At 39.6% G+C, this 5397-nt stretch overlaps 1 pseudogene; it reads right to left on the reverse strand.

The window, feature by feature from the left end:
- Positions 1 to 800: 800 nt before the first annotated feature.
- Positions 801 to 1400, reverse strand: LOC143441086 (bcl-2-like protein 2 pseudogene; annotated as a pseudogene).
- Between the last annotated feature and the right edge of the window lie 3997 nt (positions 1401 to 5397).

Below are 5397 nucleotides of genomic sequence, written 5' to 3' on the forward strand. Positions count from 1 at the left end.
ATGATTAGGACTTGCAGAGGCTTTAACATGTTAATTACTTTCAGATGGTTTCTATCTCATATGTGTTCATTTCTGTATTCAGAAACCACTGTGGCATGTAAACAATTTCCCAACTTTAGAACAATCAAAAGGTTTCTGCTCAGTTTGTGTTCTTTTATGTCTTTGGAGACTACAGAGATATGCATAGGCTTTACCACATTCATTACATCTGTAAGGTTTCTCCAAGGTGTATGTTTCTTTAAGTGTTTGGAGAGTACAGTGACATGCAAAGGCTTTATCACATTGACTACATTAATAAATTTCACTCTGCACATTTTCTTTTGTGTATTCAGAGATGACTGTGTCCTGGAAAGGCTTTACCTCATTCATGACATTCAGTTTCTCTCCAGTATGTGTTCTTTTATGTAATGGGTGATGACTGTGTCGTGCAAAGGCTTAACACCTTGATTACATTGAGTCACTCTCTTGAATGTTTTCTATTATGTAGTCACAGATAAAAGTGAATTGTCAGTTTTCCCCCAGTGATTACATTAATGAGGATTCTCTCCAGTGTGATTTCTTTGTGTGTGTGTAAAAAACTATGACATGCAAAGGCTTTACCATATTGTTAATATTCCATTAGGTTTTTAATCATAAAAACTTAACTATTCATAGGCCCATTCCCACCCCACTTCTAACGTAAATTTTTAGAAATTTTAAACTTCAGTATCATCATAACTTTCGTTTTCCTGACCTAAATTTCGATATCGATGGGGTAACACTAAAATCTGAACAGCACTTACCCTTTCTCTAACAAAAGTTCACCAGCCTGAATGAAGAAAAACCAATGTAAGAAAGACCCCTACAGATATCAGGGCCCCCAGTGTCACGGCCCCCGTCAGTATTGTCTTTACTGACATCCAGTTTCCTTTCTGTAGACACCATGTCTTTTTCAGGGCCCTGTTCGTGTACAGGGCTGTGAACTCCGTCCAGCCGCCATTGTTGTGGATCCAGTCAGCCAGGTGTATTTCTAGATAGGCCACCATCCAATCCTGTATCTGCCTCACCAATGGCTCTAAGTTTTTGTCAATACTCTCAGCACACAGGGCCGCCCCAAAGACAAAGAATTCCACAAGATGGCCCCAATTGGGGCCTCCTTGGAATGGTTCCTCTGAAACCTGGATGAAGCATTGTTGAGCTGAGCCTGGGATCACGTGTAGTTGAGCAACCAGGTCGGAGAGGGTGCGCCGGAAGCAGGTCTCAAATTCATCTCCAGCCGCCCGCATGGCTTGGTGTAGCGGGTCGGCTGTTGGGCCTTCTCCTGGGCCAGCTCCTCGGACATAACCCTTCTGCCTTAGCTTGTAGCCTACAAAGTCGGCCACTAGAGCCTGTGTATCTGGGGTTGAGGCTGGGGTCGTCATCAGGTGCGTTCAGCTGGGTTCCAAGTTTCCAGCTCAGTGATGTCAGACTGGGTTTCCTGCTTGGAACTGGTGCTCAGGCCTCCAGTCTCATATGTTGAGCCACCTTGAATGCTTTCATATGGGCAAACAGGGATTTGGAAAGAACAATATTAGGATTGAGTGCCATGAAGAAAAAAGAAAATTGAAAAAAAAAAGAAAGAAAAACAAGGAAAAAAAGAAAGAAAAAAGAAAGAGAAAAAAAAGAAAAAAGAAAAAAGAGAAAATAAATAGAACCAAGAAAAAAGAAAGAAAAATAGAAAAAAGAGAAAATGAAAAAAAGAAAAAAGGAAAAAAGAAAAAGGGGAAAAAAGAATAAAAAAAGAAAAAAGAGAAAAAAGGAATAAAAAAAGAAAAAAGAAAAAAAAAGAAAAGAAGAAAAGGATTGAGTGCCCCCCTGTCTCAGTGAGCAGTGTCAGCTCCCACACAGGATTTAACCAGTCCCGGGGGTGTTCTGAACCTGGAATGAGGCAAAGGGAAGGAGTACTGTCTAATCACTCCCACCAGTCTCCAAGGCCAAGTCAGTCCAAGTCTCTGTTAGAGTTCTATTCATTTTCTCTACCTGTCCTAAAATCTGGGGCCTAAATGCACAATTTCTAATTCATCCCCAGCTGGGCAGCCAGTTCCTGACTTACCTGGGCAACAAAGATGGGTCCATTATCGGGTCCTATTACCTTATTAGGTATTGCATACCAGGGAAAGTTTTTTCTAAGATATTAGAAATATAAAATCTAAAATTAAAAATAAAATATAAAATTTAAAATATTATTATACTTATACTTTATATTTCTATTTTATTTTTACATTATTTTATATTCTACTTTTTATTTTATATTTTATATTTGATATATTTTATATTTTATTTTTGTACTTTGAATTTAAATTTTATATTTTACATTTCATATTTTATTATATATTTTGATTTTTAAACTTTATTTTATACTTTATATTTTACTTTATTTTAGTAATTTATATTTTAAAATTGTATTTATATTATATTTTATATTTATGTTTTATATTTTACATTTTATTTTATTATATATTTTAAATTTTAAACCTTATTTTATTTTATACTTTATATTTTATTTTATTTATTTTATTTTTAATTTATATTTTAAATTTGTCCTGCCAGGACTGAGTTAGCATCAGTGATGCCTTCTTCAGTTGGTCCCTATTACCTGCTATGTTGGTCATGAACTAAACACCTGAAAGTGTAAGACAGACCCAACTATTTGCCTTTAAAACAGGAAGTTCATAAGAAGACCATCAGAGTTAACTAACCTGGGCCCTAGGAGACTCTCAGAGACTGAGTCACCCACCAAAGAGTATACACAGGATGGACAGAGGTCCCCAGTATTATATGTACTACATGTGCTACTCAGTCTTCACATGGGTTCCCCAACAACTGGAATGGGGGATGTCCCTTAAGGTGTTGCCTGTCTGTCCACACTGTTCCCCATACTTGGCTGGTGTGTCTGACCTCAGTAGGAGAGGATGTGCTTAACCCTGCAGAGACTTGACATGCCATGACTGGGGGATACTCAAGTGGCCCCCAACCCTCCCTGGGGAGAAAAAAGGAGTCAGGGATGAGGTACTGTGGAAGATGGAATGGGGAGGGGGTAGTAACTGAGATATAATTAAATATATAAATAAATGGGAAAAGTAAACAATACATATAAATAAAATAAAAATATACAAATCAGCATATTAGTTTTAAATTTTACCCTACTCAATGTCTCAGGGCATAAGCCAAAGTAGGGAAGATTTTTGACAAAAGTATCACACAAATGACCTCTAACTAAAATTTTCTCAGAGTCTATTTTCCACTGAACAAGCACGACCTCAGCTACCTTTGGCTGCATTACTGTCAACACCCCAAGCTTCCATGTCCTATGAGAACAACTGATTAAGATCCATGTACAGCTTTCTATGACTTTGCCATCTCAATTTCTGATATTCTCCACATTCCTTCAAAAGGGAACATAGATTCTGTCCAGCAGCATAATCACATCTGGATACCATTTTGTTGTTGCTGTTGTTCTAACTTGCTACTCTGCTGCTGTGATTGAATGCTCTGAGCAAAAGCATCTCAGGTAATAAGTGGCTGTTGTACATGGTTCTGTCAGATCACAGTCCATCATTTTGGGAGTTTCGATTAGAAACTGAAAGCAAAAAGCATGGACAAACACTGTCTCTTGGCTTGCTCTCTTGCTTGGTCACTGTCTCATGCTCAGCCTGCTCTCTCATCCAGCCCAGGAACACTTGCTTAGGGATATTGCCACCCTCAGTGGAAAAGCCTTCCTAATCAATCATCAACACTATCTCTCACAGACATAGAAACCAGCCATTCAGATGAGGGCACACCCTCGATTGAGGGTCTCTCAGATGACTGTAGATCTGAAATGCTGAGAACTTAAGACAACTATGTCACAGACACAAAAATGAGGAAGTCATTATAAATCAAATCCAATGATTTAACCATATCAATTACAGGAGCCCCTGCCACCCCATGAGGGACTTGGAGTTGTGGCTGAGCCAGGACAAAATAGGGAGGGCATCTGGTTCAGAGCAGGGAAGGATACACTGGAATGGGGAGCTCAGAGGCTGTGCTGACCTGGGGTGAGGTGTCTTTAACCCTGGGTTCCCAGGCCAGTGCTACCAAAGATGTGGCTAAAACAGCTGGAAGGTGGATAGAGAAGCAGATTACCCCAAAGACTTGGAAATGGCCTCCCCAAAGGACAGGATCTCTGGTCCAAGGAAGATATGCTAACTCTGTTGGAATGAAGAACAACCTTCCATCTAATGACAACTCCAAAACTACAGAGTCACTTATAGACTGGGCAGAGGGTAGAATGAAAGGGGAGGGAAAATGAGGTCTTTGTCCTTTCCACCCTGTAAAACAAGGTAGAAAGAAAGTGATTGTGCCCTGGATGCTGTCTTGAAGAGTTTTCTGTCATGGACTAGTCAATGGGTATTAGTTTTGTTGGTAAGAAGGATTTAACCCAAGGTGAGGGGTCAGTAACTAAATCAACTGGAATGGAAACAGTCTCATTTCCTCAGTCACAGAATAATAAAGTGCTACACACATAACAGACAGCCACAAGGGGGCGGTAAAGGCTACCCAGCAGATTCCTCCACTTGTACAGAGGAGAAAATGAAAACAGGATGCCATAGGCCAGCCTTGTCTACAGAATGAGTTCCAGGACAGCCTGGGCTACACAGAGAAACCCCTTCTCGAAAAACAAAAACAAACAAACAAAAAAGACAATAAAAATAAATCATTTAAAAAAAAGAAGAAGAAGAAAAAAGAAAACAGGATGGCAGCAGGTGTGAGCCCTGTAGCAGTGTTCAAAGTCTGCTTTAACCTTCCCAGAAATTTAGACCAGAGGCACACTGTCCAGAATACCAGTCTCTGGAACATCTTTGAAGCACTTTGGGGCTATGACTCTCCAGTGTATTCACTGTAGCAGGGTTTCACATTCAATTTAGTCATCTCCCTCTACATATACTCAAGAAAAACCTGAAAACCAAGGCACACAGACACAAATCTAGCAGGCAAGCCACTGGCCCCAAAACAACAATGGTGCATGTTAACAAACAGCCTTTCAATCTTTTGTTTGGAAGTCCTGAGGATCTTGGGTCAATACACTAAGATATTATGTCCAACTCACAGAGACCCCAAAGACCAACAAGGAGCCCATTGCAATGCAAACACAGGGAGGTCTTTATTATGAGTTCTGTAATAAAAATTCTCACCAGTCAGCCTCACATGAGATGAAAACTGAGAGACCAAGTCTAGGGGTGCTGGGTATTTATTGTAGTTACAGAAAGATTGAGACATTAACATACAGGTCATCAACTTAATATTTTCAAAACTACATGTCCAGCATAATCTGCAGGAACCAATCAACGGGGCAAAACCATCTGACAACCATGATGTGTAGACTAACTTTTTCTCTGT

The sequence above is a fragment of the Arvicanthis niloticus genome (assembly GCF_011762505.2).
Source record: "Arvicanthis niloticus isolate mArvNil1 chromosome Y unlocalized genomic scaffold, mArvNil1.pat.X SUPER_Y_unloc_2, whole genome shotgun sequence".
NCBI lineage: Eukaryota > Metazoa > Chordata > Mammalia > Rodentia > Muridae > Arvicanthis > Arvicanthis niloticus.